Genomic DNA, 9,185 nt, shown 5'->3' with positions numbered 1-9,185 from the left:
GGAGGGAGAGGAAAAGGTTCTAATGTTCCTGTTTGGATAACAGTTTGGAATGTGCTTGTTTTTTACTGACGATTCAGATTTTAAGCGTGCAGCTTCTGCATCTGAGTTAAAAACTAATTAGGTCTGTGATGCAGAGAGGTCCTGTATAATTCTGTGACTGGTCCAAAGCTGAAATGTGGTGTATACTCCCTTTTATGAATTGTTTATAACTCTTTTCGTCCCAAAATGGGTCAGCAAGTCTTACAAAGTCACCCATTTTTGCCAAATGCCTGCCCCTGACAGAGCAGAAGCACAGTTTACATGACAGTGATCATTTCCCAGTGCCAGAGGCAGCTCCTCTTGTTCTGCATCCAGCACAGCTCGTGTCCCAGGGCTTTTGGCAAAGCCTTGGTTCAAAGAGAGCTGTGGGACATCCTTCATCCCGAGGAGATCTGTGACTCTGCTGTGCTGCCGTACAAGGGCTCAGCAGCTGCGCCGCAATTCCCACTGCCCCGGTTTGGCTGTAATTAAGAGAAGGATGCTCCTCGTCCGGGCTGCTCTGTCCTGGCTGCTCCCTGTGCAGATCCACGGCAGCCAGGAGTTAAAGGCTCCCCATCCCAAGGAGCTTGGGCTGCTGGGGGAAGAGACAGGGAAAAGCAGCCTGTGGCTCCTGTCAGGCTCCTGTCCTGCCCACGGTGGATCCTGGAGGCCTTTCAATGAACACCTGTTTTATTCTCTCAGCTCTGGTTCAGGTCTGCCTTCCCAAGGCTGGCCAGTCACGAGGTCTCACACTGTTATATGTTCTGGTCCATTTGCATTTTGGGGTTTAATTGTCCAATTCCAGCTCCAGGCTGTGAGGTCTCATCCTTTTTGTTCCTCCCTCCAGCCACCGCTGTTTGTGCTTTGGGGCTGTAAGTTGTCCTTGGTGTGCAGCAGGAACAGGATTTGTTCTGTGTCGCTGCTGTGTGCAGGGAGCTGAGTGACCCTGAGTGTGAGCTCAGAACATGAAATACATGGAAGATAAAACTTAAGGCATCAGCGGGAGGAATGGGAGCCGTGCCAAGTTTATCAGCACCCTCTCCTGGCTCTCGGCTGAATAACTCGTGGGGATTTGGGGTTTGGAGTAGGAGTCCGAGCAGGGAAAGGAGGCAGCTGCTTGTTCCTCACAAGAGCTGCAGCTCAGAGCTCTGCTGAACGCTGGAGCTGCTCTCTCTGTTCGGCACTCAAGGCTCTTGATGTCACTCTGGTCAACACCCGTGGGGATCCCCGTGCATGAGATTAAAATCGCTTTGGAATCCGGGGTTGTAGAGGAGGTAACACTCCGAGCTCCTGAACGTGCTGGGTGACACAAACCTGCAGGAAAGGGCCGGCAGCTGTCCCTCTCCCGAGCTGCTGCTGCTTCCCTGTGCCCATCCGATCCTTCCGAGGACGGGACATCTCCTGCAGCTGTCCCTTCCCTCTGCCCCTGCCCTGTGCCCATCCGATCCTCCCGAGGAATGGGACATCTCCTGCAGCTGTCCCTTCCCTCTCTCCTGCCCTGTGCCCATCCGATCCCCCCGAGGAATGGGACATCTCCTGCAGCTGTCCCTTCCCTCTGCCCCTGCCCTGTGCCCATCCGATCCCCCGAGGACGGGACATCTCCTGCAGCTGTCCCTTATCCGAGCTGCTCCTGCCCTGTGCCCATCCGATCCCCCCGAGGAATGGGACATCTCCTGCAGCTGTCCCTTCCCTCTGCCCCTGCCCTGTGCCCATCCGATCCTCCCGAGGAATGGGACATCTCCTGCAGCTGTCCCTTATCCGAGCTGCTCCTGCCCTGTGCCCATCCGATCCCCCGAGGACGGGACATCTCCTGCAGCTGTCCCTTCGCTCTGCCCCTGCCCTGTGCCCATCCTATCCCCCCGAGGAATGGGCCATCTCCTGCAGCTGTCCCTTCGCTCTGCTGCTTCCCCGTGCCCATCCGATCCCCCTGAGGATGGGACATCTCCTGCAGCTGTCCCTTCCCTCTCTCCTGCCCTGTGCCCATCCGATCCTCCCGAGGATGGGACATCTCCTGCAGCTGTCCCTTATCCGAGCTGCTCCTGCCCTGTGCCCATCCGATCCCCCGAGGAATGGGACATCTCCTGCAGCTGTCCCTTCCCTCTCTCCTGCCCTGTGCCCATCCGATCCCCCGAGGACGGGCCATCTCCTGCAGGGAGCCGTGCCCGGGTTGCCGAGCGCTGCAGCCGGACACGGGTGTCCTTACCCTCGTTCCTGCCGCCCTGCAGCCTGCCCAGAGGTCACAGGGCCCCACATCCCGGCCGGTGCCCGCCCGCACCCCCGGCTCGCCCTCGGGCTCTGGTTCCGCTCTGCGCAGAGCAGACCCGCAGGAAGGGCTGTGCGCAGAGCAGGGCTGGGCATGGGGATTATCCACGGACAGGCACCAAAACCGCCCTCAGGGGGATGTGCAGACACAGGGGCTTCTGTTTTCTTCGCAGTATAAATTTCAAGCGGTTTGTCCCCTTAGAGGAGCGTGGCAGCCCCTGGTTTTCCTGGAGGCGCTGCCTGGCCAGAGCCCTCAGCCCCGGGGGATGGTGGCGGTCACTGGCTCCTGGATGGGGTGACACGTCCCTTCAGCTGGCAGGAGCTCAGCTCCAGCATTAACAAAGGTGGTTTTCAGCAGGCCTATCTCAGCTGCTGCACCATTTGATGAGATGGATTTCAAGTGCTTTTCCATGTCATGACTAAGATGAGGTAGGAACTTGAAATATTTGACCAAGCTGAAGCTCTCCCAGAGTTACCAAAAAAATACCCTGACCTGGCAATAAATTGAAAGCTTTCAGGTTCTTTTTCAAGCTGCAGTCCAGAGGAACAGCTGGACGTATTTTTTTTTCCTTAGTTCCTGTTCTATATTTACCGATTTCATAATTTTTCCATGGTTTGAATACTAGGTTTAGACATTTTTTTACACCTCTGCACTACACACCACAAAAACATATCCCTTTTGCATACTCCAAGTGCCACAGAGATGGATCTGACAACAAAGAGCATAGAGGAGTCTGTAAAGAGGCACCAAACTATACAAAACCCCAAAACGTGAAGGACAAAAGGCAACACTGCTACAGATGTCACCAAGCCTGAGAACCACAGCGCGTGGCGAGACCTCAGGGGCAGAGTTTTGGCGCAGGTCATTCCCTGAAGGGATGGGAAACACATCTCTGTTGCTTTTCTTGCAGTGTTCAACCAGCCGCTGTCAAAACCTGTTCTCAACATCCTGACCAGGCTCCTTGGAAAATCCCCAGGCCCAGGGAAGACCTGTGGGATTCAAATTGCAATTAACCCCATAATGAAGACAATTGGGCTCGCAGAGCTCTGCCTCTGACTGCCGCTCACTCCACATCTTGCACACCATTTCTCGTTAAGGAAGTATGAAATTACCAGGTTTTTGTTGTTTTTTTTTTTTTTAAAAGCAAATCTTTCATCCTGAAGCCAGGAGGGTAGGAGCTCTGTGTTCCATCCTTTCATTCCTTTCCCCCACCCACTTCCTTTTCTACTGTAGAGAAATAAGCGATCTCTTTGTGATCTCCGCTTTCAGGAGGTTTCATCGCCCAAGCTGCTCCGTGGATTATCAGCGACTTCCCAGCTAAACAGATGGCTGGAAGTGACAGCAGCGCTGCAAGGAATTAAGGAAATTATTTCCATCTCGGGACTGGTCTCGTTCACTACGTTATGCAGCTTTAAAGCATTTTCCACCCGCTCAGATGAGTATTTGTGTATCATTTACGGAACGCGAACAAAATCTCTCTGAAGCAAAATTTCCAACCTCAAGGCGAATTGTTGCTGTTGGAGTCATCACTGGGGCTCGGGCAGATGCTTGAGGGAAATCCTATCCTCTGTAGTGGGGCCAATAGCGCTGCAAACTTAAAGATGATGTGTCTTTTTGTGAGCTCAGGATTAGGCAGAGAACCAGCCTCTCACTGAGCCAGTAGCAGCAGTCAGGAAAAACTACTGAGTGTGGCAATATTCTTTTGGTAATGGTTTGTGTTTGTTATTTCTACTCTTTGCTCTGCTTGGCTAAAAATTCCCTTTCGTGTGCAAGCGTGGAATATTCTTCTGTGAGAGGAGAGCTGCCAAAACCTGAATCAGTCTTTTTGTCTCTTCTTCTTTCATTTGTGGAAAAGAGAGGCTACGAGTTAGGAAAACAGAACTGGGAAGTGCTGAGCCTCTTCAGGGCTCAGCATTTTCAAAGAGGGATGCCCAAGGATGCAACCGACCCCCAGAGGGGTGGGAGTGGATGGAAAGGGAAAGCTGCAGGGCTGGGAACTGCCAAAGGTAGATTCTGTTCAAGGTTACAGTGCTAAGGGTCAGCTGTCCTTGGGTACAGAACTGATGTCCCAACAGGGCTCTCAAACTGCACAGAAAAAGGAGGGGGAAAGTCAGTTTCTATTTTTTATATTTATCTGTTTAAAAAGGTCTTCACGGTGTGCTAAATAAAACTGAGAACGACATAGTAGTGACCAGAGTGACATAGACAAAATCTGCATTCGGCCAAGTTCCAGTTTTTGTCTTGTGTGAAATGACTGATGAGACCAAGACTGGGAGAGCAGGGAAGCTCTAGCTATACCCTGAAAACCAATATTTACCTCACTGTTATTTCTTAATTTGCCTCTGGGCGGGGGCAGCTGGGAACTAAGACCTCCAAAATCATGATATGGGTATGTCCTGACAACTTTAATTTTATTTATGTGGCAGAAATCTTTTATTAAGCAGCATTTTGCTTCAAGGCACGTCTTGCCTCACCAGGATGGGAGATTTATGAGCATCTGCACTAGAGCAGAATGAAGCACCCACTTCCCAGAGGATGTGCAGACATCACACCCACCCTCTCTTTGGTCTGTGTGGTCTCCACCCTGCTCCTTCACCCTTCCATTTTGCACAGGCATAACCTGCATCAGGATTATTACCCTTTCCCCCGCTTCATATTCTCCTTTAAAGCTTATAAATATGGTGGGCAGGTGTGGTTGTACCTCTGGACCACAAACCCTCTTAAATACCTTATAAAAACCACCAGTTTTCAACAGGGAAAAAAAAAAAAAAAAAAAAAAAAGGACAGTGATAGGAAAGAGAAGTGATTGTTAATGAGTTGAAAAAAGGAAAATCCCACCTCCCAGTGTGGTCAGCACCACAGTTTTCCATGTAACCTGTCCCATGATTATTTTTTCCCCTAACACTGGGCTGTACTACACAGTTCTGGTGCATCTCTGCTTTAAAAACAAAGAGAAGGGTTTTGCTCGGGGGTATTTTTTGGTTTTGTTTTTTGCCAGAGAGACTGGAAGTGAAGGTTTCGGTTTGCTGCTGCTGTAGCTGTGCTGATGTGGATGGAGCTGTGGCAGAAGCACCTCTGGCTGTACCTTGCCAGCTGGTTCCTGGGAGCCTGGAGGTGCCACAGGTTGGCACTGCCCCGCTCCTTTGGCTCAGAAGGATCTGCAAAACTTTGTTCCACCAAGCCTGCAACCCCATTTTCTATTCCTACAGCTAACAGCCCTAATTTAAACGTGATTTAATCAGGTGACAGCTTTTGCATCTGCTGCAGGTTCATTGAATTAGCACCACTTAATAGATTTGCTTTTTGGGGACCTGTCTCAGACGCCTGTTCGAATTGACAGAAGCCAGAGATACAACCTCCACCATTACCTTAATGCTGGGATTTTCAGAGGCTTAAACAGCGCCTAAAATTGCCTCTGGAGCCAGGGGTAACATTTTGCTAAATGTTCTCCTTGCCCTGCTGTGGGATGGAGCTCTGGTGACCTCAGCACAGGGTGGACAGGGACCAGAGGAGGCTGTGAGGATGGTCAGGGGCTGGATCACCTCTGCTCTGAGGGAAGGCTGGGAGGATTGGGGTGTCCAGAAGAGGAGACTCCAGGAGACCTTAGAGCCCCTTTCAGCACCTAAAGGGGCTCCAGGGGAGCTGAGGAGGGACTTGGGACAAGGGATGGAGGGACAGGACACAGGGAACGGTTCCCACTGCCAGAGGGAAGGGTGAGATGGGATGTGGGGGAGGAATTGTTCCCTGGGAGGGTGGTGAAGCTCCACTCCCGCTGAGCTCCGTGCGAGGGGAACACGGCAGAGCCGGGACCCCAAACCCCATTGTGGCTGCGGGACCCCAGGCCCCCACTGTGACCGTGGGACCTCAAAATCCCCACTGCAGCCCGGGGACCCCCAAGTTCCCTTGGCAGCCGCGGGACCCCCAGATCCCCATCGCATTCCCGGGACCCCCAAATCCCCATCGCATTCCCGGGACCCCCAAATCCCCATCGCATTCCCGGGACCCCAGATCCCCATCGCATTCCCGGGACCCCAAATCCCCATCGCATTCCCGGGACCCCCAAATCCCCATCGCATTCCCGGGACCCCCAAATCCCCATCGCGGCCCCGGGACCCCCAAATCCCCATCGCATTCCCGGGACCCCCAAATCCCCATCGCGGCCCCGGGACCCCCGGCCCGTGCCGGGCCCCGAAGCACCGGCAGGGGGCGCGCTGGGGCCGCGCGGGGTCCGGAGGATTTTGGGGGGCGTTATTTGGGGTTTAGGGGTCCCTGTGTGTTATCTGGGGTTATTTGGGGATCTCAGTGTGTTATCTGGGGTTTAGGGGTCCCTGTGTGTTATCTGGGGTTATTTGGGGATCTCAGTGTGTTATTTGGGGTTTAGGGGTCCCTGTGTATTACCTGGGGTTATATGGGGATCTCAGTGTGTTATTTGGGGTTTAGGGGTCCCTGTGTGTTATCTGGGGTTATTTGGGGATCTCAGTGTGTTATCTGGGGTTTAGGGGTCCCTGTGTGTTATCTGGGGTTATTTGGGGATCTCAGTGTGTTATTTGGGGTTTAGGGGTCCTTCTGTGTTATCTGGGGTTATTTGGGGATCTCAGTGTGTTATCTGGGGTTTAGGGGTCCCTGTGTGTTATCTGGGGTTATTTGGGGATCTCAGTGTGTTATCTGGGGTTTAGGGGTCCCTGTCTGTTATCTGGGGTTATATGGGGATCTCAGTGTGTTATCTGGGGTTATTTGGGGATCTCAGTGTGTTATTTGGGGTTATTTGGGGATCTCAGTGTGTTATTTGGGGTTTAGGGGTCCCTGTGTATTACCTGGGGTTATTTGGGGATCTCAGTGTATTATCTGGGGTTTAGGGGTCCCTGTGTGTTATCTGGGGTTATTTGGGGATCTCAGTGTGTTATCTGGGGTTTAGGGGTCCCTGTGTGTTATCTGGGGTTATTTGGGGATCTCAGTGTGTTATCTGGGGTTTAGGGGTCCCTCTGTGTTATCTGGGGTTATTTGGGGATCTCAGTGTGTTATCTGGGGTTTAGGGGTCCCTGTCTGTTATTTGGGGTTTAGGGACACCTTCCACTATCCCAGGTTATTCCAAACCCCGTCCAAGCTGGCCTTGGACACTTCCAGAGATGGGGCAGCCACAGCTTCTCTGGGCACCCTCATGACTCTCAGAGAAAACAAACAAAACCCATTCCTTCCTTCCCCAGGAGGAAAGATTTGTGGTGCCATAGACCCAAATATGACAGTCTTTGCTGCCACCAAGGCAGCAGTCCCAGTGAAAATTACCTGGACTTTCTAATGGTGCTCCTGCCCCTGATTCTCTGCCTGTGACATTTTGGTAGCACGGAGAAGAGCTGATACCATGGATGTGCTTCCCATTGACTTGCAAGCGCTGTGCAGACTACTGGAGATTGCCCTGCATTATCTCAGGCTTTTGCAGCTCCAGGAATGAGGGCAGAGAGGCAGAAACGTGGTACCCTGAGCTTGCTGAGCTGCCAGAACGAGCACGGGAAGCTCCCTGGCTGACACTGCTTCAGTGTGGCCCATCTGCAGTTTGCAGCTCAGCTCAGGTACTGAACACAGACAAAACGAACCTGGTGAAGTGCATCAGAACATTTCTGTGCCTGACAAGCAGCCACCCTGTCCATGACCCTTAATTTGACTTTTCCCACATCTTTCCTGCACTCTGGATGCTCGGCTGTGGATTTGCTAATGCCTCCCTGTGCTTTTGAAGCTGCCATGGGATGAAGGTGGGCAGATGAGGCACTTTGGGTTCTGGAATGTGAAAAACGCCATTCACTTGTTTTTGAAATTTTGAAAGTTTAATAGTAAATAAGATGGTTATAAAAATAGAATTAGAGTAAAAAAATTGAACAATTAGAGTTAGGACAATACGAGACAATAAAAAACAAAGTTACAGACGTCTGGGTGCCTTCCCGAGCAAAAAGCTCCGAAAAAGGACCCCTGCTAACAAAGGACCATCTCTTAAAAGCAATAGCCTGTTGAATATTCATATATTTCATACATGATGCATAAACTCTATTCAAACAAAGAACCGTCTCTGGTTAGTATCACTTTTTTTTCCTTTAATCTCTGTGGCATTCTCGAGGCTGAGAGAGGCAGAAGGAGTTGGTTTCTTCTGATAAGGAAGTAGGAAATTCTTTTTTTCTCTGAAAGATTTACGTTTTCCTGTGGTTGGCATACAAAACCTACACTTTAATTACAAAACTATATTTACTATACTATCAAAACATTAATACAACATTAACAATTAATACAACATAATACATATAGTAAATACCTTGCGTAGAGCCATATAATATGCATTTTTCACAGGAATAACCACGCTGCCTTAATGTGTCCAAACCACGTGGCAGTGCCAGCACGGTGATTGTGATTTCACACAATTAGGAACAAGGAGACTGCTCCAGTGCCTCATAGAGCACTTTTCTTGGAGTTGTGCAGTGTTGTCAAAGTGCCACAGAGCTGCCACAGGGCTCAGCAGGTCCCGGTGGATTCGCTCCTGACACGGGGCAGCTGCAAGCAGAGACAAGGACACCAGCGCCGCTCTCCCAGAGGGAACAGCACGTTCCCTGTGCTTTCAGCCACCCCGGCAGGAAGCTCAGAAACCTGGATTAAAAACAGGAAAAGAAACAAAGAAACAGAAGCCCCGGGAGCTGCCGTGCTCTGGGGGATGCAGCAGCAGCAAACTTCACCGCTGCTTTGTTCTGCGACAAGAGGGGTTGCATCTGCCTGCTCCACTGCTCACCTGGGGAGGTTTGCATGGAAGGATAACAGTGTAAATCAGAGTGTAAAATCAGTGTAAATCAGAGCATCCATCACAAACACCCACAGCACTGCCCCCAAGTCAGCTTCACATGTACTGAGAAATGTGGGTCCTGTCCTC

The 9,185-nt window shown here is 51.3% G+C and overlaps 1 long non-coding RNA gene across 1 annotated transcript; it reads left to right on the top strand.

Annotated features, from left to right (window-relative positions):
* Window positions 1-5,626: 5,626 nt before the first annotated feature.
* On the top strand, window positions 5,627-8,077 carry LOC120756162 (uncharacterized). Its single transcript, XR_005702037.1, has 2 exons — window positions 5,627-5,708; window positions 7,486-8,077. It is a non-coding gene; the product is annotated as an uncharacterized LOC120756162 (long non-coding RNA).
* The last annotated feature ends 1,108 nt before the right edge of the window (window positions 8,078-9,185 follow it).

Source organism: Hirundo rustica, chromosome 8 (assembly GCF_015227805.2).
Source record: "Hirundo rustica isolate bHirRus1 chromosome 8, bHirRus1.pri.v3, whole genome shotgun sequence".
Classification (NCBI taxonomy): Eukaryota; Metazoa; Chordata; class Aves; order Passeriformes; family Hirundinidae; genus Hirundo; species Hirundo rustica.
Note: the sequence above shows the minus strand (reverse complement) of the source record. Positions and strands in the feature narration are given on the sequence as shown.